General features: G+C 41.8%; 62 non-coding genes and 21 pseudogenes across 62 annotated transcripts; all 83 read right to left on the bottom strand.

Moving 5' to 3' along the window:
* Positions 1–78: 78 nt before the first annotated feature.
* On the bottom strand, positions 79–197 carry LOC143455569 (5S ribosomal RNA). The gene has a single exon (XR_013116967.1). It is a non-coding gene; the product is annotated as a 5S ribosomal RNA (ribosomal RNA).
* Positions 198–308: 111 nt separating this feature from the next.
* On the bottom strand, positions 309–427 carry LOC143454010 (5S ribosomal RNA). The gene has a single exon (XR_013115656.1). It is a non-coding gene; the product is annotated as a 5S ribosomal RNA (ribosomal RNA).
* A 110-nt stretch (positions 428–537) lies between these two features.
* LOC143453691 (5S ribosomal RNA) lies at positions 538–656 on the bottom strand. Its single transcript, XR_013115348.1, has one exon. It is a non-coding gene; the product is annotated as a 5S ribosomal RNA (ribosomal RNA).
* A 111-nt stretch (positions 657–767) lies between these two features.
* LOC143455733 (5S ribosomal RNA) lies at positions 768–886 on the bottom strand (annotated as a pseudogene).
* Positions 887–997: 111 nt separating this feature from the next.
* On the bottom strand, positions 998–1,116 carry LOC143455586 (5S ribosomal RNA; annotated as a pseudogene).
* Positions 1,117–1,224: 108 nt separating this feature from the next.
* On the bottom strand, positions 1,225–1,342 carry LOC143454779 (5S ribosomal RNA). Its single transcript, XR_013116388.1, has one exon. It is a non-coding gene; the product is annotated as a 5S ribosomal RNA (ribosomal RNA).
* Positions 1,343–1,451: 109 nt separating this feature from the next.
* Positions 1,452–1,570, bottom strand: LOC143453627 (5S ribosomal RNA). The gene has a single exon (XR_013115288.1). It is a non-coding gene; the product is annotated as a 5S ribosomal RNA (ribosomal RNA).
* Positions 1,571–1,681: 111 nt separating this feature from the next.
* Positions 1,682–1,800, bottom strand: LOC143455793 (5S ribosomal RNA; annotated as a pseudogene).
* Positions 1,801–1,910: 110 nt separating this feature from the next.
* LOC143453821 (5S ribosomal RNA) lies at positions 1,911–2,029 on the bottom strand. The gene has a single exon (XR_013115472.1). It is a non-coding gene; the product is annotated as a 5S ribosomal RNA (ribosomal RNA).
* A 111-nt stretch (positions 2,030–2,140) lies between these two features.
* On the bottom strand, positions 2,141–2,259 carry LOC143454888 (5S ribosomal RNA). The gene has a single exon (XR_013116492.1). It is a non-coding gene; the product is annotated as a 5S ribosomal RNA (ribosomal RNA).
* Positions 2,260–2,370: 111 nt separating this feature from the next.
* LOC143456812 (5S ribosomal RNA) lies at positions 2,371–2,489 on the bottom strand (annotated as a pseudogene).
* Positions 2,490–2,599: 110 nt separating this feature from the next.
* LOC143453940 (5S ribosomal RNA) lies at positions 2,600–2,718 on the bottom strand. Its single transcript, XR_013115588.1, has one exon. It is a non-coding gene; the product is annotated as a 5S ribosomal RNA (ribosomal RNA).
* Positions 2,719–2,827: 109 nt separating this feature from the next.
* On the bottom strand, positions 2,828–2,946 carry LOC143454347 (5S ribosomal RNA). Its single transcript, XR_013115975.1, has one exon. It is a non-coding gene; the product is annotated as a 5S ribosomal RNA (ribosomal RNA).
* A 110-nt stretch (positions 2,947–3,056) lies between these two features.
* On the bottom strand, positions 3,057–3,175 carry LOC143453963 (5S ribosomal RNA). The gene has a single exon (XR_013115610.1). It is a non-coding gene; the product is annotated as a 5S ribosomal RNA (ribosomal RNA).
* Positions 3,176–3,286: 111 nt separating this feature from the next.
* On the bottom strand, positions 3,287–3,405 carry LOC143454089 (5S ribosomal RNA). Its single transcript, XR_013115729.1, has one exon. It is a non-coding gene; the product is annotated as a 5S ribosomal RNA (ribosomal RNA).
* A 111-nt stretch (positions 3,406–3,516) lies between these two features.
* On the bottom strand, positions 3,517–3,635 carry LOC143454348 (5S ribosomal RNA). The gene has a single exon (XR_013115976.1). It is a non-coding gene; the product is annotated as a 5S ribosomal RNA (ribosomal RNA).
* A 110-nt stretch (positions 3,636–3,745) lies between these two features.
* LOC143455864 (5S ribosomal RNA) lies at positions 3,746–3,864 on the bottom strand (annotated as a pseudogene).
* Positions 3,865–3,974: 110 nt separating this feature from the next.
* Positions 3,975–4,093, bottom strand: LOC143454518 (5S ribosomal RNA). The gene has a single exon (XR_013116137.1). It is a non-coding gene; the product is annotated as a 5S ribosomal RNA (ribosomal RNA).
* Positions 4,094–4,207: 114 nt separating this feature from the next.
* Positions 4,208–4,326, bottom strand: LOC143453698 (5S ribosomal RNA). The gene has a single exon (XR_013115355.1). It is a non-coding gene; the product is annotated as a 5S ribosomal RNA (ribosomal RNA).
* A 111-nt stretch (positions 4,327–4,437) lies between these two features.
* Positions 4,438–4,556, bottom strand: LOC143456747 (5S ribosomal RNA; annotated as a pseudogene).
* Positions 4,557–4,666: 110 nt separating this feature from the next.
* On the bottom strand, positions 4,667–4,785 carry LOC143454030 (5S ribosomal RNA). Its single transcript, XR_013115674.1, has one exon. It is a non-coding gene; the product is annotated as a 5S ribosomal RNA (ribosomal RNA).
* A 110-nt stretch (positions 4,786–4,895) lies between these two features.
* On the bottom strand, positions 4,896–5,014 carry LOC143455946 (5S ribosomal RNA; annotated as a pseudogene).
* A 110-nt stretch (positions 5,015–5,124) lies between these two features.
* Positions 5,125–5,243, bottom strand: LOC143454655 (5S ribosomal RNA). Its single transcript, XR_013116266.1, has one exon. It is a non-coding gene; the product is annotated as a 5S ribosomal RNA (ribosomal RNA).
* Positions 5,244–5,353: 110 nt separating this feature from the next.
* On the bottom strand, positions 5,354–5,472 carry LOC143457376 (5S ribosomal RNA). Its single transcript, XR_013117146.1, has one exon. It is a non-coding gene; the product is annotated as a 5S ribosomal RNA (ribosomal RNA).
* Positions 5,473–5,583: 111 nt separating this feature from the next.
* LOC143456602 (5S ribosomal RNA) lies at positions 5,584–5,702 on the bottom strand (annotated as a pseudogene).
* Positions 5,703–5,812: 110 nt separating this feature from the next.
* LOC143453941 (5S ribosomal RNA) lies at positions 5,813–5,931 on the bottom strand. The gene has a single exon (XR_013115589.1). It is a non-coding gene; the product is annotated as a 5S ribosomal RNA (ribosomal RNA).
* Positions 5,932–6,040: 109 nt separating this feature from the next.
* LOC143454349 (5S ribosomal RNA) lies at positions 6,041–6,159 on the bottom strand. Its single transcript, XR_013115977.1, has one exon. It is a non-coding gene; the product is annotated as a 5S ribosomal RNA (ribosomal RNA).
* Positions 6,160–6,269: 110 nt separating this feature from the next.
* LOC143456135 (5S ribosomal RNA) lies at positions 6,270–6,388 on the bottom strand (annotated as a pseudogene).
* Positions 6,389–6,498: 110 nt separating this feature from the next.
* Positions 6,499–6,617, bottom strand: LOC143453774 (5S ribosomal RNA). Its single transcript, XR_013115428.1, has one exon. It is a non-coding gene; the product is annotated as a 5S ribosomal RNA (ribosomal RNA).
* Positions 6,618–6,727: 110 nt separating this feature from the next.
* LOC143454991 (5S ribosomal RNA) lies at positions 6,728–6,846 on the bottom strand. Its single transcript, XR_013116591.1, has one exon. It is a non-coding gene; the product is annotated as a 5S ribosomal RNA (ribosomal RNA).
* A 110-nt stretch (positions 6,847–6,956) lies between these two features.
* LOC143455947 (5S ribosomal RNA) lies at positions 6,957–7,075 on the bottom strand (annotated as a pseudogene).
* Positions 7,076–7,185: 110 nt separating this feature from the next.
* On the bottom strand, positions 7,186–7,304 carry LOC143454656 (5S ribosomal RNA). Its single transcript, XR_013116267.1, has one exon. It is a non-coding gene; the product is annotated as a 5S ribosomal RNA (ribosomal RNA).
* A 110-nt stretch (positions 7,305–7,414) lies between these two features.
* LOC143457387 (5S ribosomal RNA) lies at positions 7,415–7,533 on the bottom strand. Its single transcript, XR_013117147.1, has one exon. It is a non-coding gene; the product is annotated as a 5S ribosomal RNA (ribosomal RNA).
* A 111-nt stretch (positions 7,534–7,644) lies between these two features.
* LOC143456603 (5S ribosomal RNA) lies at positions 7,645–7,763 on the bottom strand (annotated as a pseudogene).
* A 110-nt stretch (positions 7,764–7,873) lies between these two features.
* LOC143455580 (5S ribosomal RNA) lies at positions 7,874–7,992 on the bottom strand. The gene has a single exon (XR_013116968.1). It is a non-coding gene; the product is annotated as a 5S ribosomal RNA (ribosomal RNA).
* Positions 7,993–8,104: 112 nt separating this feature from the next.
* On the bottom strand, positions 8,105–8,223 carry LOC143453619 (5S ribosomal RNA). Its single transcript, XR_013115280.1, has one exon. It is a non-coding gene; the product is annotated as a 5S ribosomal RNA (ribosomal RNA).
* Positions 8,224–8,334: 111 nt separating this feature from the next.
* LOC143455138 (5S ribosomal RNA) lies at positions 8,335–8,453 on the bottom strand. The gene has a single exon (XR_013116730.1). It is a non-coding gene; the product is annotated as a 5S ribosomal RNA (ribosomal RNA).
* A 111-nt stretch (positions 8,454–8,564) lies between these two features.
* On the bottom strand, positions 8,565–8,683 carry LOC143456446 (5S ribosomal RNA; annotated as a pseudogene).
* A 110-nt stretch (positions 8,684–8,793) lies between these two features.
* LOC143455481 (5S ribosomal RNA) lies at positions 8,794–8,912 on the bottom strand (annotated as a pseudogene).
* A 111-nt stretch (positions 8,913–9,023) lies between these two features.
* Positions 9,024–9,142, bottom strand: LOC143454794 (5S ribosomal RNA). The gene has a single exon (XR_013116402.1). It is a non-coding gene; the product is annotated as a 5S ribosomal RNA (ribosomal RNA).
* Positions 9,143–9,253: 111 nt separating this feature from the next.
* LOC143455587 (5S ribosomal RNA) lies at positions 9,254–9,372 on the bottom strand (annotated as a pseudogene).
* A 109-nt stretch (positions 9,373–9,481) lies between these two features.
* On the bottom strand, positions 9,482–9,600 carry LOC143453942 (5S ribosomal RNA). The gene has a single exon (XR_013115590.1). It is a non-coding gene; the product is annotated as a 5S ribosomal RNA (ribosomal RNA).
* A 111-nt stretch (positions 9,601–9,711) lies between these two features.
* On the bottom strand, positions 9,712–9,830 carry LOC143455592 (5S ribosomal RNA). The gene has a single exon (XR_013116969.1). It is a non-coding gene; the product is annotated as a 5S ribosomal RNA (ribosomal RNA).
* Positions 9,831–9,939: 109 nt separating this feature from the next.
* On the bottom strand, positions 9,940–10,058 carry LOC143456054 (5S ribosomal RNA; annotated as a pseudogene).
* A 110-nt stretch (positions 10,059–10,168) lies between these two features.
* Positions 10,169–10,286, bottom strand: LOC143455854 (5S ribosomal RNA; annotated as a pseudogene).
* Positions 10,287–10,398: 112 nt separating this feature from the next.
* On the bottom strand, positions 10,399–10,517 carry LOC143454350 (5S ribosomal RNA). The gene has a single exon (XR_013115978.1). It is a non-coding gene; the product is annotated as a 5S ribosomal RNA (ribosomal RNA).
* A 110-nt stretch (positions 10,518–10,627) lies between these two features.
* LOC143455603 (5S ribosomal RNA) lies at positions 10,628–10,746 on the bottom strand. Its single transcript, XR_013116970.1, has one exon. It is a non-coding gene; the product is annotated as a 5S ribosomal RNA (ribosomal RNA).
* Positions 10,747–10,857: 111 nt separating this feature from the next.
* LOC143457064 (5S ribosomal RNA) lies at positions 10,858–10,966 on the bottom strand (annotated as a pseudogene).
* A 111-nt stretch (positions 10,967–11,077) lies between these two features.
* Positions 11,078–11,196, bottom strand: LOC143454351 (5S ribosomal RNA). Its single transcript, XR_013115979.1, has one exon. It is a non-coding gene; the product is annotated as a 5S ribosomal RNA (ribosomal RNA).
* Positions 11,197–11,306: 110 nt separating this feature from the next.
* LOC143455256 (5S ribosomal RNA) lies at positions 11,307–11,425 on the bottom strand. The gene has a single exon (XR_013116841.1). It is a non-coding gene; the product is annotated as a 5S ribosomal RNA (ribosomal RNA).
* Positions 11,426–11,535: 110 nt separating this feature from the next.
* Positions 11,536–11,654, bottom strand: LOC143455616 (5S ribosomal RNA). The gene has a single exon (XR_013116972.1). It is a non-coding gene; the product is annotated as a 5S ribosomal RNA (ribosomal RNA).
* Positions 11,655–11,765: 111 nt separating this feature from the next.
* LOC143453943 (5S ribosomal RNA) lies at positions 11,766–11,884 on the bottom strand. The gene has a single exon (XR_013115591.1). It is a non-coding gene; the product is annotated as a 5S ribosomal RNA (ribosomal RNA).
* Positions 11,885–11,995: 111 nt separating this feature from the next.
* LOC143455023 (5S ribosomal RNA) lies at positions 11,996–12,114 on the bottom strand. Its single transcript, XR_013116622.1, has one exon. It is a non-coding gene; the product is annotated as a 5S ribosomal RNA (ribosomal RNA).
* Positions 12,115–12,228: 114 nt separating this feature from the next.
* LOC143454109 (5S ribosomal RNA) lies at positions 12,229–12,347 on the bottom strand. Its single transcript, XR_013115750.1, has one exon. It is a non-coding gene; the product is annotated as a 5S ribosomal RNA (ribosomal RNA).
* A 111-nt stretch (positions 12,348–12,458) lies between these two features.
* LOC143455885 (5S ribosomal RNA) lies at positions 12,459–12,577 on the bottom strand (annotated as a pseudogene).
* A 110-nt stretch (positions 12,578–12,687) lies between these two features.
* Positions 12,688–12,805, bottom strand: LOC143454191 (5S ribosomal RNA). The gene has a single exon (XR_013115826.1). It is a non-coding gene; the product is annotated as a 5S ribosomal RNA (ribosomal RNA).
* A 110-nt stretch (positions 12,806–12,915) lies between these two features.
* LOC143453729 (5S ribosomal RNA) lies at positions 12,916–13,034 on the bottom strand. The gene has a single exon (XR_013115385.1). It is a non-coding gene; the product is annotated as a 5S ribosomal RNA (ribosomal RNA).
* A 111-nt stretch (positions 13,035–13,145) lies between these two features.
* On the bottom strand, positions 13,146–13,264 carry LOC143455628 (5S ribosomal RNA). The gene has a single exon (XR_013116973.1). It is a non-coding gene; the product is annotated as a 5S ribosomal RNA (ribosomal RNA).
* A 109-nt stretch (positions 13,265–13,373) lies between these two features.
* Positions 13,374–13,492, bottom strand: LOC143457997 (5S ribosomal RNA). Its single transcript, XR_013117638.1, has one exon. It is a non-coding gene; the product is annotated as a 5S ribosomal RNA (ribosomal RNA).
* A 111-nt stretch (positions 13,493–13,603) lies between these two features.
* On the bottom strand, positions 13,604–13,722 carry LOC143457998 (5S ribosomal RNA). The gene has a single exon (XR_013117639.1). It is a non-coding gene; the product is annotated as a 5S ribosomal RNA (ribosomal RNA).
* Positions 13,723–13,833: 111 nt separating this feature from the next.
* LOC143453946 (5S ribosomal RNA) lies at positions 13,834–13,952 on the bottom strand. Its single transcript, XR_013115593.1, has one exon. It is a non-coding gene; the product is annotated as a 5S ribosomal RNA (ribosomal RNA).
* A 111-nt stretch (positions 13,953–14,063) lies between these two features.
* On the bottom strand, positions 14,064–14,182 carry LOC143455376 (5S ribosomal RNA). Its single transcript, XR_013116949.1, has one exon. It is a non-coding gene; the product is annotated as a 5S ribosomal RNA (ribosomal RNA).
* Positions 14,183–14,293: 111 nt separating this feature from the next.
* On the bottom strand, positions 14,294–14,412 carry LOC143454761 (5S ribosomal RNA). Its single transcript, XR_013116370.1, has one exon. It is a non-coding gene; the product is annotated as a 5S ribosomal RNA (ribosomal RNA).
* Positions 14,413–14,523: 111 nt separating this feature from the next.
* LOC143456538 (5S ribosomal RNA) lies at positions 14,524–14,642 on the bottom strand (annotated as a pseudogene).
* A 110-nt stretch (positions 14,643–14,752) lies between these two features.
* LOC143458018 (5S ribosomal RNA) lies at positions 14,753–14,871 on the bottom strand. Its single transcript, XR_013117658.1, has one exon. It is a non-coding gene; the product is annotated as a 5S ribosomal RNA (ribosomal RNA).
* Positions 14,872–14,982: 111 nt separating this feature from the next.
* Positions 14,983–15,101, bottom strand: LOC143454929 (5S ribosomal RNA). Its single transcript, XR_013116531.1, has one exon. It is a non-coding gene; the product is annotated as a 5S ribosomal RNA (ribosomal RNA).
* Positions 15,102–15,212: 111 nt separating this feature from the next.
* Positions 15,213–15,331, bottom strand: LOC143454352 (5S ribosomal RNA). Its single transcript, XR_013115980.1, has one exon. It is a non-coding gene; the product is annotated as a 5S ribosomal RNA (ribosomal RNA).
* Positions 15,332–15,441: 110 nt separating this feature from the next.
* On the bottom strand, positions 15,442–15,560 carry LOC143455257 (5S ribosomal RNA). Its single transcript, XR_013116842.1, has one exon. It is a non-coding gene; the product is annotated as a 5S ribosomal RNA (ribosomal RNA).
* Positions 15,561–15,670: 110 nt separating this feature from the next.
* LOC143455640 (5S ribosomal RNA) lies at positions 15,671–15,789 on the bottom strand. The gene has a single exon (XR_013116974.1). It is a non-coding gene; the product is annotated as a 5S ribosomal RNA (ribosomal RNA).
* Positions 15,790–15,900: 111 nt separating this feature from the next.
* On the bottom strand, positions 15,901–16,019 carry LOC143453947 (5S ribosomal RNA). The gene has a single exon (XR_013115594.1). It is a non-coding gene; the product is annotated as a 5S ribosomal RNA (ribosomal RNA).
* A 111-nt stretch (positions 16,020–16,130) lies between these two features.
* On the bottom strand, positions 16,131–16,249 carry LOC143455141 (5S ribosomal RNA). Its single transcript, XR_013116733.1, has one exon. It is a non-coding gene; the product is annotated as a 5S ribosomal RNA (ribosomal RNA).
* Positions 16,250–16,363: 114 nt separating this feature from the next.
* Positions 16,364–16,482, bottom strand: LOC143454121 (5S ribosomal RNA). The gene has a single exon (XR_013115761.1). It is a non-coding gene; the product is annotated as a 5S ribosomal RNA (ribosomal RNA).
* A 111-nt stretch (positions 16,483–16,593) lies between these two features.
* On the bottom strand, positions 16,594–16,712 carry LOC143455886 (5S ribosomal RNA; annotated as a pseudogene).
* A 110-nt stretch (positions 16,713–16,822) lies between these two features.
* Positions 16,823–16,940, bottom strand: LOC143454193 (5S ribosomal RNA). Its single transcript, XR_013115828.1, has one exon. It is a non-coding gene; the product is annotated as a 5S ribosomal RNA (ribosomal RNA).
* Positions 16,941–17,050: 110 nt separating this feature from the next.
* Positions 17,051–17,169, bottom strand: LOC143453730 (5S ribosomal RNA). Its single transcript, XR_013115386.1, has one exon. It is a non-coding gene; the product is annotated as a 5S ribosomal RNA (ribosomal RNA).
* Positions 17,170–17,280: 111 nt separating this feature from the next.
* Positions 17,281–17,399, bottom strand: LOC143455651 (5S ribosomal RNA). Its single transcript, XR_013116975.1, has one exon. It is a non-coding gene; the product is annotated as a 5S ribosomal RNA (ribosomal RNA).
* A 109-nt stretch (positions 17,400–17,508) lies between these two features.
* Positions 17,509–17,627, bottom strand: LOC143458000 (5S ribosomal RNA). The gene has a single exon (XR_013117641.1). It is a non-coding gene; the product is annotated as a 5S ribosomal RNA (ribosomal RNA).
* Positions 17,628–17,738: 111 nt separating this feature from the next.
* On the bottom strand, positions 17,739–17,857 carry LOC143458001 (5S ribosomal RNA). Its single transcript, XR_013117642.1, has one exon. It is a non-coding gene; the product is annotated as a 5S ribosomal RNA (ribosomal RNA).
* A 111-nt stretch (positions 17,858–17,968) lies between these two features.
* LOC143453948 (5S ribosomal RNA) lies at positions 17,969–18,087 on the bottom strand. Its single transcript, XR_013115595.1, has one exon. It is a non-coding gene; the product is annotated as a 5S ribosomal RNA (ribosomal RNA).
* A 111-nt stretch (positions 18,088–18,198) lies between these two features.
* Positions 18,199–18,317, bottom strand: LOC143453804 (5S ribosomal RNA). The gene has a single exon (XR_013115456.1). It is a non-coding gene; the product is annotated as a 5S ribosomal RNA (ribosomal RNA).
* A 111-nt stretch (positions 18,318–18,428) lies between these two features.
* On the bottom strand, positions 18,429–18,547 carry LOC143454762 (5S ribosomal RNA). Its single transcript, XR_013116371.1, has one exon. It is a non-coding gene; the product is annotated as a 5S ribosomal RNA (ribosomal RNA).
* A 111-nt stretch (positions 18,548–18,658) lies between these two features.
* On the bottom strand, positions 18,659–18,777 carry LOC143456539 (5S ribosomal RNA; annotated as a pseudogene).
* Positions 18,778–18,887: 110 nt separating this feature from the next.
* LOC143458019 (5S ribosomal RNA) lies at positions 18,888–19,006 on the bottom strand. The gene has a single exon (XR_013117659.1). It is a non-coding gene; the product is annotated as a 5S ribosomal RNA (ribosomal RNA).
* Between the last annotated feature and the right edge of the window lie 89 nt (positions 19,007–19,095).

Here is a 19,095-nt window from a genome sequence, read left to right on the forward strand (position 1 = left end):
TATAATTCGATTGCATAGGAAATTCAAAAGCGCAAACAGTTGCTAGAAATTTGATTGAAATATACAGCATGACTAAAATGCTTACAACACCCGGTATTCCCAGGCGGTCACCCATCCAAGTACTAACCGGGCCCGAGGTTGCTTAACTTCCGAGATCGAACGAGATCGGGTCTACTCAACCTGGTATGGTCGTAGGCGATTTCAAAAGAAAGAAAATGGCTTTTACAATTATAATTCGATTGCATTGGAAGTTTGACAAGGGCAAAGAGTTGCTAGAAATTTGATTGAAATATACAGCATGACTAAAATGCTTACAACACCCGGTATTCCCAGGCGGTCACCCATCCAAGTACTAACCGGGCCCGAGGTTGCTTAACTTCCGAGATCGAACGAGATCGGGTCTACTTAACCTGGTATGGTCGTAGGCGAATTCAAAAGAAAGAAAATGGCCTTTTCAATTATAATTCGATTGCATAGGAAATTCAAAAACGCAAACAGTTGCTAGAAATTTGATTGAAATATACAGCATGACTAAATTGCTTACAACACCCGGTATTCCCAGGCGGTCACCCATCCAAGTACTAACCGGGCCCTAGGTTGCTTAACTTCCGAGATCGAACGAGATCGGGTCTACTCAACCTGGTATGGTAGTAGGCGATTTCAAAAGAAAAAAAATGGCTTTTTCAAATATAATTCGATTGCATTGGAAGTTTGACAAAGGCAAACAGTTGCTATAAATTTGATTGAAATATACAGCATGACTAAAATGCTTACAACACCCGGTATTCCCAGGCGGTCACCCATCCAAGTACTAACCGGGCCCGAGGTTGCCTAACTTCCGAGATCGAACGACATCGGGTCCACTCAACCTGGTATGGTCGTAGGCGATTTCAAAAGAAAGAAAATGGCCTTTTCAATTATAATTCGATTGCATAGGAAGTTTGACAAAGGCAAACAGTTGCTAGAAATTTGATTGAAATATACAGCATGACTAAAATGCTTACAACACCCGGTATTCCCAGGCGGTCACCCATCCAAGTACTAACCGGGCCAGAGGTTGCTTAACTTCCGAGATCGAACGAGATCGGATCTACTCAACCTGGAATGGTCGTAGGCGATTTCAAAAAAAAAAATGGCCTTTTCAATTATAATTCGATTGCATAGGAAATTCAAAAACGCAAACAGTTGCTATAAATTTGATTGAAATATAGTGCATGACTAAAATGCTTACAACACCCGGTATTCCTAGGCGGTCACCCATCCAAGTACTAACCGGGCCCTAGGTTGTTTACTTCCGAGATCGAACGAGATCGGGTCTACTCAACCTGGTATGGTCGTAAGCGATTTCAAAAGAAAGAAAATGGCTTTTTCAATTATAATTCGATTGCATAGGAAATTCAAAAAGGAAACAGTTGCTAGAAATTTGATTGAAATATTCAGCATGACTAAAATGCTTACAACACCCGGTATTCCCAGGTGGTCACCCATACAAGTACTAACCGGGCCCGAGGTTGCTTAACTTCCGAGATCGAACGAGATCGGGTCTACTCAACCTGGTATGGTCGTAAGCGATTTCAAAAGAAAGAAAATGGCGTTTTCAATTATAATTCGATTCCATAGGAAGTTTGACAAAGGCAAACAGTTGCTATAAATTTAATTGAAATATACAGCATGACTAAAATGCTTACAACACCCGGTATTCCCAAGCGTTCAACCATACAAGTACTAACCGGGCCCGAGGTTGCTTAACTTCCGAGATCGAACGAGATCGGGTCTACTCAACCTGGTATGGTCGTAGGCGAATTCAAAAGAAAGAAAATGGCTTTTTCAATTATAATTCGATTGCATAGGAAATTCAAAAACGCAAACAGTTGCTAGAAATTTGATTGAAATATACAGCATGACTAAAATGCTTACAACACCCGGTATTCCCAGGCGATCACCCATCCAAGTACTAACCGGGCCCGAGGTTGCTTAACTTCCGAGATCGAACGAGATCGGGTCTACTCAACCTGGTATGGTCGTAGGCGATTTCAAAAGAAAGAAAATGGCTTTTACAGTTATAATTCGATTGCATTGGAAGTTTGACAAGGGCAAACAGTTGCTAGAAATTTGATTGAAATATACAGCATGACTAAAATGCTTACAACACACGGTATTCCCAGGCGGTCACCCATCCAAGTACTAACCTGGCCCTAGGTTGCTTAACTTCCGAGATCGAACGAGATCGAGTCTACTCAACCTGGAATGGTCGTAGGCGATTTCAAATAAAAGAAAATGGCTTTTACAATTATAATTCGATTGCATTGGAAGTTTGACAAGGGCAAACAGTTGCTATAAATTTGATTGAAATATAGAGCATGACTAAAATGTTTACAACACCCGGTATTCCCAGGCGGTCACCCATACAAGTACTAACCGGGCCCGAGGTTGCCTAACTTCCGACATCGAACGAGATCGGGTCTACTTAACCTGGTATGGTCGTAGGCGAATTCAAAAGAAAGAAAATGGCCTTTTCAATTATAATCCGATTGCATAGGAAATTCAAAAACGCAAACAGTTGCTAGAAATTTGATTGAAATATACAGCATGACTAAAATGCTTACAACACCCGGTATTCCCAGGCGGTCACCCATCCAAGTACTAACCGGGCCCGAGGTTGCTTAACTTCCGAGATCGAACGAGATCGGGTCTACTCAACCTGGTATGGTAGTAGGCGATTTCAAAAAAAAAAATGGCTTTTTCAAATATAGTTCGATTGCATAGGAAGTTTGACAAAGGCAAACAGTTGCTATAAATTTGATTGAAATATACAGCATGACTAAAATGCTTACAACACCCGGTATTCCCAGGCGGTCACCCATCCAAGTACTAACCGGGCCCGAGGTTGCCTAACTTCCGAGATCGAACGAGATCGGGTCTACTCAACCTGGTATGGTCGTAGGCGAATTCAAAAGAAAGAAATAGGCCTTTTCAATTATAATTCGATTGCATAGGAAATTCAAAAGCGCAAACAGTTGCTAGAAATTTGATTGAAATATACAGCATGACTAAAATGCTTACAACACCCGGTATTCCCAGGCGGTCACCCATCCAAGTACTAACCGGGCCCGAGGTTGCTTAACTTCCGAGATCGAACGAGATCGGGTCTACTCATCCTGGTATGGTCGTAGGCGATTTCAAAAGAAAGAAAATGGCTTTTTCAATTATAATTCGATTGCATTGGAAGTTTGACAAAGGCAAACAGTTGCTAGAAATTTGATTGAAAAATACAGCATGACTAAAATGCTTACAACACCCGGTATTCCCAGGCGGTCACCCATCCAAGTACTAACCGGGCCCGAGGTTGCTTAACTTCCGAGATCAAACGAGATCGGGTCTACTCAACCTGGTATGGTAGTAGGCGATTTCAAAAGAAAGACAATGGCTTTTTCAATTATAATTCGATTGCATAGGAAGTTTGACAAAAGCAAACAGTTGCCAGAAATTTGATTGAAATATACAGCATGACTAAAATGCTTACAACACCCGGTATTCCCAGGCGGTCACCCATCCAAGTACTAACCGGGCCCGAGGTTGCCTAACTTCCGAGATCGAACGAGATCGGGTCTACTCAACCTGGTATGGTCGTAGGCGAATTCAAAAGAAAGAAAATGGCTTTTTCAATTATAATTCGATTGCATAGGAAATTCAAAAGCACAAACAGTTGCTAGAATTTTGATTGAAATATACAGCATGACTAAAATGCTTACAACACCCGGTATTCCCAGGCGGTCACCCATCCAAGTACTAACCGGGCCCGAGGTTGCCTAACTTCCGAAATCGAACGAGATCGTGTCTACTCAACCTGGTATGGTCGTAGGCGAATTCAATAGAAAGAAAATGGCTTTTTCAATTATAATTCGATTGCATAGGAAATTCAAAAGCGCAAACAGTTGCTAGAAATTTGATTGAAATATACAGCATGACTAAAATGCTTACAACACTTGGTATTCCCAGGCGGTCACCCATCCAAGTACAAACCGGGCCCGAGGTTGCTTAACTTCCGAGATCGAACGAGATCGGGTCTACTCAACCTGGTATGGTCGTAGGCGATTTCAAAAGAAAGAAAATGGCTTTTTAAATTATATTAATTCGATTGCATAGGAAGTTTGATAAAGGCAAACAGTTGCTAGAAATTTGATTGAAATATACAGCATGACTAAAATGCTTACAACACCCGGTATTCCCAGGCGGTCACCCATCCAAGTACTAACCGGGCCCGAGCTTGCTTAACTTCCGAGATCGAACGAGATCGGGTCCACTCAACCTGGTATGGTCGTAGGCGATTTCAAAAGAAAGAAAATGGCCTTTTCAATTATAATTCGATTGCATAGGAAGTTTGACAAAGGCAAACAGTTGCTAGAAATTTGATTGAAATATACAGCATGACTAAAATGCTTACAACACCCGGTATTCCCAGGCGGTCACCCATACAAGTACTAACCGGGCCCGAGGTTGCCTAACTTCCGACATCGAACGAGATCGGGTCTACTTAACCTGGAATGGTCGTAGGCGAATTCAAAAGAAAGAAAATGGCCTTTTCAATTATAATTCGATTGCATAAGAAATTCAAAAACGCAAACAGTTGCTAGAAATTTGATTGAAATATACAGCATGACTAAATTGCTTATAACACCCGGTATTCCCAGGCGGTCACCCATCCAAGTACTAACCGGGCCCGAGGTTGCTTAACTTCCGAGATCGAACGAGATCGGGTCTACTCAACCTGGTATGGTCGTAGGCGGTTTCAAAAGAAAGAAAATGGTCTTTTCAATTAAAATTCGATTGCATAGGAAATTCAAAAACGCAAACAGTTGCTATAAATTTCATTCAAATATACAGCATGACTAAAATGCTTACAAAACCCGGTATTCCCAGGCGGTCACCCATCCAAGTACTAACCGGGACCGAGGTTGCTTAACTTCCGAGATCGAAAGAGATCGGGTCTACTCAAACTGGTATGGTCGTAGGCGGTTTCAAAAAAAAGAAAATGGCCTTTTCAATTATAATTCGATTGCATAGGAAATTCAAAAACGCAAACAGTTGCTATAAATTTCATTCAAATATACAGCATGACTAAAATGCTTACATTACCCGGTATTCCCAGGCGGTCACCCATCCAAGTACTAACCGGGCCCGAGGTTGCTTAACTTCCGAGATCGAACGAGATCGGGTCTACTCAACCTGGTATGGTCGTAGGCGATTTCAAAAGAAAGAAAATGGCCTTTTCAATTATAATTCGATTGCCTAGGAAATTCAAAAACGCAAACAGTTGCTATAACTTTCATTGAAATATACAGCATGACTAAAATGCTTACAACACCCGGTATTCCCAGGCGGTCACCCATACAAGTACTAACCGGGCCCGAGGTTGCTTAACTTCCGAGATCGAACGAGATCGGGTCTACTCAACCTGGTATGGTCGTAAACGACTTCAAAAAAAAGAAAATGGCCTTTTCAATTTTAATTCGATTCCATAGGAAGTTTGACAAAAGCAAACAGTTGCTAGAAATTTGATTGAAATATACAGCATGACTAAAATGCTTACAACACCCGGTATACCCAGGCGTTCACCCATACAAGTACTAACCGGGCCCGAGGTTGCCTAACTTCCGAGATCGAACGAGATCGGGTCTACTCAACCTGGTATGGTCGTAGGCGAATTCAAAAGAAAGAAAATGGCTTTTTCAATTATAATTCGATTGCATAGGAAATTCAAAAACGCCAACAGTTGCTAGAAATTTGATTGAAATATACAGCATGACTAAAATGCTTACAACACCCGGTATTCCCAGGCGGTCACCCATCCAAGTACTAACCGGGCCCGAGGTTGCTTAACTTCCGAGATCGAACGAGATCGGGTCTACTCAACCTGGTATGGTAGTAGGCGATTTCAAAAAAAAAAATGGCTTTTTCAAATATAGTTCGATTGCATAGGAAGTTTGACAAAGGCAAACAGTTGCTAGAAATTTGATTGAAATATACAGCATGACTAAAATGCTTACAACACCCGGTATTCCCAGGCGGTCACCCATCCAAGTACTAACCGGGCCCGAGGTTGCCTAACTTCCGAGATCGAACGAGATCGGGTCTACTCAACCTGGTATGGTCGTAGGCGAATTCAAAAGAAAGAAAATGGCCTTTTCAATTAAAATTCGATTGCATAGGAAATTCAAAATGGCAAACAGTTGCTATAAATTTCATTCAACTATACAGCATGACTAAAATGCTTACAACATCCGGTATTCCCAGGCGGTCACCCATCCAAGTAATAACCGGGCCCGAGGTTGCTTAACTTCCGAGATCGAACGAGATCCGGTCTACTCAACCTGGTATGGTCGTAGGCGATTTCAAAAGAAAGAAAATGGCCTTTTCAATTATAATTCGATTGCATAGGAAATTCAAAAACGCAAACTATTGCTATAAATTTCATTGAAGTATACAGCATGACTAAAATGCTTACAACACCCAGTATTCCCAGGCGGTCACCCATCCAAGTACTAACCGGGCCCGAGGTTGCTTAACTTCCGAGATCGAACGAGATCGGGTCTACTCAACCTGGTATGGTCGTAGGCGATTTCAAAAGAAAGAAAATGGCCTTTTCAATTATAATTCGATTGCATAGGAAATTCAAAATGGCAAACAATTGCTATAAATTTCATTGAAATATACAGCATGACTAAAATGCTTACAACACCCGGTATTCCCAGGCGGTCACCCATCCAAGTACTAACCGGGACCGAGGTTGCTTAACTTCCGATATCGAACGAGATCGGGTCTACTCAACCTGGTATGGTCGTAGGCGATTTCAAAAGAAAGAAAATGGTCTTTTCAATTAAAATTCGATTGCATAGGAAATTCAAAAACGCAAACAGTTGCTATAAATTTCATTCAAATATACAGCATGACTAAAATGCTTACAAAACCCGGTATTCCCAGGCGGTCACCCATCCAAGTACTAACCGGGACCGAGGTTGCTTAACTTCCGAGATCGAAAGAGATCGGGTCTACTCAAACTGGTATGGTCGTAGGCGGTTTCAAAAGAAAGAAAATGGCCTTTTCAATTATAATTCGATTGCATAGGAAATTCAAAAACGCAAACAGTTGCTATAAATTTCATTCAAATATACAGCATGACTAAAATGCTTACATTACCCGGTATTCCCAGGCGGTCACCCATCCAAGTACTAACCGGGCCCGAGGTTGCTTAACTTCCGAGATCGAACGAGATCGGGTCTACTCAACCTGGTATGGTCGTAGGCGATTTCAAAAGAAAGAAAATGGCCTTTTCAATTATAATTCGATTGCCTAGGAAATTCAAAAACGCAAACAGTTGCTATAACTTTCATTGAAATATACAGCATGACTAAAATGCTTACAACACCCGGTATTCCCAGGCGGTCACCCATACAAGTACTAACCGGGCCCGAGGTTGCTTAACTTCCGAGATCGAACGAGATCGGGTCTACTCAACCTGGTATGGTCGTAAACGACTTCAAAAAAAAGAAAATGGCCTTTTCAATTTTAATTCGATTCCATAGGAAGTTTGACAAAAGCAAACAGTTGCTAGAAATTTGATTGAAATATACAGCATGACTAAAATGCTTACAACACCCGGTATACCCAGGCGTTCACCCATACAAGTACTAACCGGGCCCGAGGTTGCCTAACTTCCGAGATCGAACGAGATCGGGTCTACTCAACCTGGTATGGTCGTAGGCGAATTCAAAAGAAAGAAAATGGCTTTTTCAATTATAATTCGATTGCATAGGAAATTCAAAAACGCCAACAGTTGCTAGAAATATGATTGAAATATACAGCATGACTAAAATGCTTACAACACCCGGTATTCCCAGGCGGTCACCCATCCAAGTACTAACCGGGCCCGAGGTTGCTTAACTTCCGAGATCGAACGAGATCGGGTCTACTCAACCTGGTATGGTCGTAGGCGATTTCAAAAGAAAGAAAATGGCCTTTTACAATTATAATTCGATTGCATTGGAAGTTTGACAAAGGCAAACAGTTGCTAGAAATTTGATTGAAATATACAGCATGACTAAAATGCTTACAACACCCGGTATTCCCAGGCGGTCACCCATCCAAGTACTAACCGGGCCCGAGGTTGCTTAACTTCCGAGTTCGAACGAGATCGGGTCTACTCAACCTGGTATGGTAGTAGGCGATTTCAAAAGAAAGAAAATGGCTTTTTCAATTATAATTCGATTGCATAGGAAGTTTGACAACAGCAAACAGTTGCCAGAAATTTGATTGAAATATACAGCATGACAAAAATGCTTACAACACCCGGTATTCCCAGGCGGTCACCCATCCAAGTATTAACCTGGCCCTAGGTTGCTTAACTTCCGAGATCGAACGAGATCGGTTCTACTCAACCTGGAATGGTCGTAGGCGATTTCAAATAAAAGAAAATGGCCTTTTCAATTATAATTCGATTGCATAGGAAGTTTGACAAAGGCAAACAGTTGCTATAAATTTGATTGAAATATACAGCATGACTAAAATGCTTACAACACCCGGTATTCCCAGGCGGTCACCCATACAAGTACTAACCGGGCCCGAGGTTGCCTAACTTCCGACATCGAACGAGATCGGGTCTACTTAACCTGGTATGGTCGTAGGCGAATTCAAAAGAAAGAAAATGGCCTTTTCAATTATAATTCGATTGCATAAGAAATTCAAAAACGCAAACAGTTGCTAGAAATTTGATTGAAATATACAGCATGACTAAATTGCTTACAACACCCGGTATCCCCAGGCGGTCACCCATACAAGTACTAACCGGGCCCGAGGTTGCTTAACTTCCGAGATCGAACGAGATCGGGTCTACTCAACCTGGTATGGTAGTAGGCGATTTCAAAAGAAAAAAAATGGCTTTTTCAAATATAATTCGATTGCATAGGAAGTTTGACAAAGGCAAACAGTTGCTATAAATTTGATTGAAAAATACAGCATGACTAAAATGCTTACAACACCCGGTATTCCCAGGCGGTCACCCATCCAAGTACTAACCGGGCCCGAGGTTGCTTAACTTCCGAGATCGAACGACATCGGGTCCACTCAACCTGGTATGGTCGTAGGCGATTTCAAAAGAAAGAAAATGGCCTTTTCAATTATAATTCGATTGCATAGGAAGTTTGACAAAGGCAAACAGTTGCTAGAAATTTGATTGAAATATACAGCATGACTAAAATGCTTACAACACCCGGTATTCCCAGGCGGTCACCCATCCAAGTACTAACCGGGCCAGAGGTTGCTTAACTTCCGAGATCGAACGAGATCGGATCTACTCAACCTGGAATGGTCGTAGGCGATTTCAAAAAAAAAAAATGGCCTTTTCAATTATAATTCGATTGCATAGGAAATTCAAAAACGCAAACAGTTGCTATAAATTTGATTGAAATATAGTGCATGACTAAAATGCTTACAACACCCGGTATTCCCAGGCGGTCACCCATCCAAGTACTAACCGGGCCCGAGGTTGCTTAACTTCCGAGATCGAACGAGATCGGGTCTACTCAACCTGGTATGGTAGTAGGCGATTTCAAAAGAAAGATAATGACTTTTTCAATTATAATTCGATTGCATAGGAAGTTTGACAACAGCAAACAGTTGCCAGAAATTTGATTGAAATATACAGCATGACTAAAGTGCTTACAACACCCGGTATTCCCAGGCGGTCACCCATCCAAGTACTAACCGGGCCCGAGGTTGCTTAACTTCCGAGATCGAACGAGATCGGGTCTACTCAACCTGGTATGGTCGTAGGCGATTTCAAAAGAAAGAAAATGGCCTTTTCAATTATAATTCGATTCCATAGGAAATTCAAAAAGGAAACAGTTGCTATAAATTTGATTGAAATATACAGCATGACTAAAATGCTTACAACACCCGGTATTCCCAGGCGGTCACCCATAAAAGTACTAACCGGGCCCGAGGTTGCCTAACTTCCGACATCGAACGAGATCGGGTCTACTCAACCTGGTATGGTCGTAGGCGAATTCAAAAGAAAGAAAATGGCCTTTTCAGTTATAATTCGATTGCATAGGAAATTCAAAAACACAAACAGTTGCTAGAAATTTGATTGAAATATACAGCATGACTAAAATCCTAACAACACCCGGTATTCCCAGGCGGTCACCCATACAAGTACTAACCGGGCCCGAGGTTGCTTAACTTCCGAGATCGAACGAGATCGGGTCTACTCAACCTGGTATGGTAGTAGGCGATTTCAAAAGTAAAAAAATGGCTTTTTCAATTATAATTCGATTGCATAGGAGGTTTGACAAAGGCAAACAGTTGCTAGAAATTTGATTGAAATATACAGCATGACTAAAATGCTTACAACACCCGGTATTCCCAGGCGGTCACCCATCCAAGTACTAACCGGGCCCGAGGTTGCCTAACTTCCGAGATCGAACGAGATCGGGTCTACTCAACCTGGTATGGTCGTAGGCGAATTCAAAAGAAAGAAAATGGCCTTTTCAATTATAATTCGATTGCATAGGAAATTCAAAAGCGCAAACAGTTGCTAGAAATTTGATTGAAATATACAGCATGACTAAAATGCTTACAACACCCGGTATTCCCAGGCGGTCACCCATCCAAGTACTAACCGGGCCCGAGGTTGCTTAACTTCCGAGATCGAACGAGATCGGGTCTACTCAACCTGGTATGGTCGTAGGCGATTTCAAAAGAAAGAAAATGGCTTTTTCAATTATAATTCGATTGCATTGGAAGTTTGACAAAGGCAAACATTTGCTAGAAATTTGATTGAAAAATACAGCATGACTAAAATGCTTACAACACACGGTATTCCCAGGCGGTCACCCATCCAAGTACTAACCGGGCCCGAGGTTGCTTAACTTCCGAGATCGGGTCTACTCAACCTGGTATGGTAGTAGGCGATTTCAAAAGAAAGACAATGGCTTTTTCAATTATACTTCGATTGCATAGGAAGTTTGACAACAGCAAACAGTTGCCAGAAATTTGATTGAAATATACAGCATGACTAAAATGCTTACAACACCCGGTATTCCCAGGCGGTCACCCATCCAAGTACTAACCGGGCCCGAGGTTGCCTAACTTCCGAGATCGAACGAGATCGGGTCTACTCAACCTGGTATGGTCGTAGGCGAATTCAAAAGAAAGAAAATGGCTTTTTCAATTATAATTCGATTGCATAGGAAATTCAAAAGCGAAAACAGTTGCTAGAAATTTGATTGAAATATAGTGCATGACTAAAATGCTTACAACACCCGGTATTCCCAGGCGGTCACCCATCCAAGTACTAACCGGGCCCGAGGTTGCCTAACTTCCGAGATCGAACGAGATCGTGTCTACTCAACCTGGTATGGTCGTAGGCGAATTCAATAGAAAGAAAATGGCTTTTTCAATTATAATTCGATTGCATAGGAAATTCAAAAGCGCAAACAGTTGCTAGAAATTTGATTGAAATATACAGCATGACTAAAATGCTTACAACACCCGGTATTCCCAGGCGGTCACCCATCCAAGTACTAACCGGGCCCGAGGTTGCTTAACTTCCGAGATCGAACGAGATCGGGTCTACTCAACCTGGTATGGTCGTAGGCGATTTCAAAAGAAAGAAAATGGCCTTTTCAATTATAATTCGATTGCATTGGAAGTTTGACAAAGGCAAACAGTTGCTAGAAATTTGATTGAAATATACAGCATGACTAAAATGCTTACAACACCCGGTATTCCCAGGCGGTCACCCATCCAAGTACTAACCGGGCCCGAGGTTGCTTAACTTCCGAGATCGAACGAGATCGGGTCTACTCAACCTGGTATGGTAGTAGGCGATTTCAAAAGAAAGACAATGGCTTTTTCAATTATAATTCGATTGCATAGGAAGTTTGACAACAGCAAACAGTTGCCAGAAATTTTATTGAAATATACAGCATGACTAAAATGCTTACAACACCCGGTATTCCCAGGCGGTCACCCATCCAAGTACTAACCGGGCCCTAGGTTGCTTAACTTCCGAGATCGAACGAGATCGGGTCTACTCAACCTGGTATGGTCGTAAGCGATTTCAAAAGAAAGAAAATGGCTTTTTAAATTATATTAATTCGATTGCATAGGAAGTTTGATAAAGGCAAACAGTTGCTATAAATTTGATTGAAATATACAGCATGACTAAAATGCTTACAACACCCGGTATTCCCAGGCGGTCACCCATCCAAGTACTAACCGGGCCCGAGGTTGCTTAACTTCCGAGATCGAACGAGATCGGGTCCACTCAACCTGGTATGGTCGTAGGCGATTTCAAAAGAAAGAAAATGGCCTTTTCAATTATAATTCGATTGCATAGGAAGTTTGACAAAGGCAAACAGTTGCTAGAAATTTGATTGAAATATACAGCATGACTAAAATGCTTACAACACCCGGTATTCCCAGGCGGTCACCCATCCAAGTACTAACCGGGCCAGAGATAGCTTAACTTCCGAGATCGAACGAGATCGGGTCTACTCAACCTGGAATGGTCGTAGGCGATTTCAAAAAAAAGAAAATGGCCTTTTCAATTATAATTCGATTGCATAGGAAATTCAAAAACGCAAACAGTTGCTATAAATTTGATTGAAATATACAGCATGACTAAAATGCTTACAACACCCGGTATTCCCAGGCGGTCACCCATCCAAGTACTAACCGGGCCCTAGGTTGTTTACTTCCGAGATCGAACGAGATCGGGTCTACTCAACCTGGTATGGTCGTAAGCGATTTCAAAAGAAAGAAAATGGCTTTTTCAATTATAATTCGATTGCATAGGAAATTCAAAAACACAAACAGTTGCTAGAAATTTGATTGAAATATACAGCATGACTAAAATGCTTACAACACCCGGTATTCCCAGGCGGTCACCCATACAAGTACTAACCGGGCCCGAGGTTGCTTAACTTCCGAGATCGAACGAGATCGGGTCTACTCAACCTGGTATGGTCGTAGGCGATTTCAAAAGAAAGAAAATGGCCTTTTCAATTATAATTCGATTGCATAGGAAGTTTGACAAAGGCAAACAGTTGCTAGAAATTTGATTGAAATATACAGCATGACTAAAATGCTTACAACACCCGGTATTCCCAGGCGGTCACCCATCCAAGTACTAACCGGGCCCGAGGTTGCTTAACTTCCGAGATCGAACGAGATCGGGTCTACTCAACCTGGTATGGTCGTAGGCGATTTCAAAAGAAAGAAATTGGCCTTTTCAATTATAATTCGATTGCATAGGAAATTCAAAACTCAAACAGTTGCTATAAATTTGATTGAAATATACAGCATGACTAAAATGCTTACAACACCCGGTATTCCCAGGCGGTCCCCCATCCAAGTACTAACCGGGCCCGAGGTTGCTTAACTTCCGAGATCGAACGAGATCGGGTCTACTCAACCTGGTATGGTCGTAGGCGATTTCAAAAGAAAGAAAATGGCTTTTTCAATTATAATTCGATTGCATAGGAAGTTTGAAAAAGGCAAACAGTTGCTATAAATTTGATTGAAATATACAGCATGACTAAAATGCTTACAACACCCGGTATTCCCAGGCGGTCCCCCATCCAAGTACTAACCGGGCCCGAGGTTGCTTAACTTCCGAGATCGAACGAGATCGGGTCTACTCAACCTGGTATGGTCGTAGGCGATTTCAAAAGAAAGAAAATGGCTTTTTCAATTATAATTCGATTGCATTGGAAGTTTGACAAAAGCAAACAGTTGCTAGAAATTCGATTGAAATATACAGCATGACTAAAATGCTTACAACACCCGGTATTCCCAGGCGGTCACCCATCCAAGTACTAACCGGGCCCGAGGTTGCTTAACTTCCGAGATCGAACGAGATCGGGTCTACTCAACCTGGTATGGTAGTAGGCGATTTCAAAAGAAAGACAATGGCTTTTTCAATTATAATTCGATTGCATAGGAAGTTTGACAACAGCAAACAGTTTCCAGAAATTTGATTGAAATATACAGCATGACTAAAATGCTTACAACACCCGGTATTCCCAGGCGGTCACCCATCCAAGTACTAACCGGGCCCTAGGTTGCTTAACTTCCGAGATCGAACGAGATCGGGTATACTCAACCTGGTATGGTCGTAGGCGATTTCAAAAGAAAGAAAATGGCCTTTTCAATTATAATTCGATTCCATAGGAAGTTTGACAATGGCAAAGAGTTGCTAGAAATTTGATTGAAATATACAGCATGACTAAAATGCTTACAACACCCGGTATTCCCAGGCGGTCACCCATAAAAGTACTAACCGGGCCCGAGGTTGCTTAACTTCCGAGATCGAACGAGATCGGGTCTACTCAACCTGGTATGGTAGTAGGCGATTTCAAAAGAAAAAAAATGGCTTTTTCAATTATAATTCGATTGCATAGGAGGTTTGACAAAGGCAAACAGTTGCTATAAATTTGATTGAAATATACAGCATGACTAAAATGCTTACAACACCCGGTAATCCCAGGCGGTCACCCATCCAAGTACTAACCGGGACCGAGGTTGCCTAACTTCCGAGATCGAACGAGATCGGGTCTACTCAAACTGGTATGGTCGTAGGCGAATTCAAAAGAAAGAAAATGGCCTTTTCAATTATAATTCGATTGCATAGGAAATTCAAAAACGCAAACAGTTGCTAGAAATTTGATTGAAATATACAGCATGACTAAAATGCTTACAACACCCGGTATTCCCAGGCGGTCACCCATCCAAGTACTAACCGGGCCCGAGGTTGCTTAACTTCCGAGATCGAACGAGATCGGGTCTACTCAACCTGGTATGGTCGTAGACGATTTCAAAAGAAAGAAAATGGCTTTTTCAATTATAATTCGATTGCATTGGAAGTTTGACAAAGGCAAACAGTTGCTAGAAATTTGATTGAAAAATACAGCATGACTAAAATGCTTACAACACCCGGTATTCCCAGGCGGTCACCCATCCAAGTACTAACCGGGCCTGAGGTTGCTTAACTTCCGAGATCGAACGAGATCGGGTCTACTCAACCTGGTATGGTAGTAGGCGATTTCAAAAGAAAGACAATGGCTTTTTCAATTATAATTCGATTGCATAGGAAGTTTGACAACAGCAAACAGTTGCCAGAAATTTGATTGAAATATACAGCATGACTAAAATGCTTACAACACCCGGTATTCCCAGGCGGTCACCCATCCAAGTACTAACCGGGCCCGAGGTTGCCTAACTTCCGAGATCGAACGAGATCGGGTCTACTCAACCTGGTATGGTCGTAGGCGAATTCAAAAGAAAGAAAATGGCTTTTTCAATTATAATTCGATTGCATAGGAAATTCAAAAGCGAAAACAGTTGCTAGAAATTTGATTGAAATATAGTGCATGACTAAAATGCTTACAACACCCGGTATTCCCAGGCGGTCACCCATCCAAGTACTAACCGGGCCCGAGGTTGCCTAACTTCCGAGATCGAACGAGATCGTGTCTACTCAACCTGGTATGGTCGTAGGCGAATTCAATAGAAAGAAAATGGCTTTTTCAATTATAATTCGATTGCATAGGAAATTCAAAAGCGCAAACAGTTGCTAGAAATATGATTGAAATATACAGCATGACTAAAATGCTTACAACACCCGGTATTCCCAGGCGGTCACCCATCCAAGTACTAACCGGGCCCGAGGTTGCTTAACTTCCGAGATCGAACGAGATCGGGTCTACTCAACCTGGTATGGTCGTAGGCGATTTCAAAAGAAAGAAAATGGCCTTTTCAATTATAATTCGATTGCATTGGAAGTTTGACAAAGGCAAACAGTTGCTAGAAATTTGATTGAAATATACAGCATGACTAAAATGCTTACAACACCCGGTATTCCCAGGCGGTCACCCATCCAAGTACTAACCGGGCCCGAGGTTGCTTAACTTCCGAGATCGAACGAGATCGGGTCTACTCAACCTGGTATGGTAGTAGGCGATTTCAAAAGAAAGACAATGGCTTTTTCAATTATAATTCGATTGCATAGGAAGTTTGACAACAGCAAACAGTTGCCAGAAATTTTATTGAAATATACAGCATGACTAAAATGCTTACAACACCCGGTATTCCCAGGCGGTCACCCATCCAAGTACTAACCGGGCCCTAGGTTGCTTAACTTCCGAGATCGAACGAGATCGGGTCTACTCAACCTGGTATGGTCGTAAGCGATTTCAAAAGAAAGAAAATGGCTTTTTAAATTATATTAATTCGATTGCATAGGAAGTTTGATAAAGGCAAACAGTTGCTATAAATTTGATTGAAATATACAGCATGACTAAAATGCTTACAACACCCGGTATTCCCAGGCGGTCACCCATCCAAGTACTAACCGGGCCCGAGGTTGCTTAACTTCCGAGATCGAACGAGATCGGGTCCACTCAACCTGGTATGGTCGTAGGCGATTTCAAAAGAAAGAAAATGGCCTTTTCAATTATAATTCGATTGCATAGGAAGTTTGACAAAGGCAAACAGTTGCTAGAAATTTGATTGAAATATACAGCATGACTAAAATGCTTACAACACCCGGTATTCCCAGGCGGTCACCCATCCAAGTACTAACCGGGCCAGAGATAGCTTAACTTCCGAGATCGAACGAGATCGGGTCTACTCAACCTGGAATGGTCGTAGGCGATTTCAAAAAAAAGAAAATGGCCTTTTCAATTATAATTCGATTGCATAGGAAATTCAAAAACGCAAACAGTTGCTATAAATTTGATTGAAATATACAGCATGACTAAAATGCTTACAACACCCGGTATTCCCAGGCGGTCACCCATCCAAGTACTAACCGGGCCCTAGGTTGTTTACTTCCGAGATCGAACGAGATCGGGTCTACTCAACCTGGTATGGTCGTAAGCGATTTCAAAAGAAAGAAAATGGCTTTTTCAATTATAATTCGATTGCATAGGAAATTCAAAAACACAAACAGTTGCTAGAAATTTGATTGAAATATACAGCATGACTAAAATGCTTACAACACCCGGTATTCCCAGGCGGTCACCCATACAAGTACTAACCGGGCCCGAGGTTGCTTAACTTCCGAGATCGAACGAGATCGGGTCTACTCAACCTGGTATGGTCGTAGGCGATTTCAAAAGAAAGAAAATGGCCTTTTCAATTATAATTCGATTGCATAGGAAGTTTGACAAAGGCAAACAGTTGCTAGAAATTTGATTGAAATATACAGCATGACTAAAATGCTTACAACACCCGGTATTCCCAGGCGGTCACCCATCCAAGTACTAACCGGGCCCGAGGTTGCTTAACTTCCGAGATCGAACGAGATCGGGTCTACTCAACCTGGTATGGTCGTAGGCGATTTCAAAAGAAAGAAATTGGCCTTTTCAATTATAATTCGATTGCATAGGAAATTCAAAACTCAAACAGTTGCTATAAATTTGATTGAAATATACAGCATGACTAAAATGCTTACAACACCCGGTATTCCCAGGCGGTCCCCCATCCAAGTACTAACCGGGCCCGAGGTTGCTTAACTTCCGAGATCGAACGAGATCGGGTCTACTCAACCTGGTATGGTCGTAGGCGATTTCAAAAGAAAGAAAATGGCTTTTTCAATTATAATTCGATTGCATAGGAAGTTTGAAAAAGGCAAACAGTTGCTATAAATTTGATTGAAATATACAGCATGACTAAAATGCTTACAACACCCGGTATTCCCAGGCGGTCCCCCATCCAAGTACTAACCGGGCCCGAGGTTGCTTAACTTCCGAGATCGAACGAGATCGGGTCTACTCAACCTGGTATGGTCGTAGGCGATTTCAAAAGAAAGAAAATGGCTTTTTCAATTATAATTCGATTGCATTGGAAGTTTGACAAAAGCAAACAGTTGCTAGAAATTTGATTGAAATATACAGCATGACTAAAATGCTTACAACACCCGGTATTCCCAGGCGGTCACCCATCCAAGTACTAACCGGGCCCGAGGTTGCTTAACTTCCGAGATCGAACGAGATCGGGTCTACTCAACCTGGTATGGTAGTAGGCGATTTCAAAAGAAAGACAATGGCTTTTTCAATTATAATTCGATTGCATAGGAAGTTTGACAACAGCAAACAGTTTCCAGAAATTTGATTGAAATATACAGCATGACTAAAATGCTTACAACACCCGGTATTCCCAGGCGGTCACCCATCCAAGTACTAACCGGGCCCTAGGTTGCTTAACTTCCGAGATCGAACGAGATCGGGTCTACTCAACCTGGTATGGTCGTAGGCGATTTCAAAAGAAAGAAAATGGCCTTTTCAATTATAATTCGATTCCATAGGAAGTTTGACAATGGCAAAGAGTTGCTAGAAATTTGATTGAAATATACAGCATGACTAAAATGCTTACAACACCCGGTATTCCCAGGCGGTCACCCATAAAAGTACTAACCGGGCCCGAGGTTGCTTAACTTCCGAGATCGAACGAGATCGGGTCTACTCAACCTGGTATGGTAGTAGGCGATTTCAAAAGAAAAAAAATGGCTTTTTCAATTATAATTCGATTGCATAGGAGGTTTGACAAAGGCAAACAGTTGCTATAAATTTGATTGAAATATACAGCATGACTAAAATGCTTACAACACCCGGTAATCCCAGGCGGTCACCCATCCAAGTACTAACCGGGACCGAGGTTGCCTAACTTCCGAGATCGAACGAGATCGGGTCTACTCAAACTGGTATGGTCGTAGGCGAATTCAAAAGAAAGAAAATGGCCTTTTCAATTATAATTCGATTGCATAGGAAATTCAAAAACGCAAACAGTTGCTAGAAATTTGATTGAAATATACAGCATGACTAAAATGCTTACAACACCCGGTATTCCCAGGCGGTCACCCATCCAAGTACTAACCGGGCCCGAGGTTGCTTAACTTCCGAGATCGAACGAGATCGGGTCTACTCAACCTGGTATGGTCGTAGACGATTTCAAAAGAAAGAAAATGGCTTTTTCAATTATAATTCGATTGCATTGGAAGTTTGACAAAGGCAAACAGTTGCTAGAAATTTGATT

This window comes from Clavelina lepadiformis, chromosome 4 (assembly GCF_947623445.1).
Source record: "Clavelina lepadiformis chromosome 4, kaClaLepa1.1, whole genome shotgun sequence".
NCBI lineage: Eukaryota > Metazoa > Chordata > Ascidiacea > Aplousobranchia > Clavelinidae > Clavelina > Clavelina lepadiformis.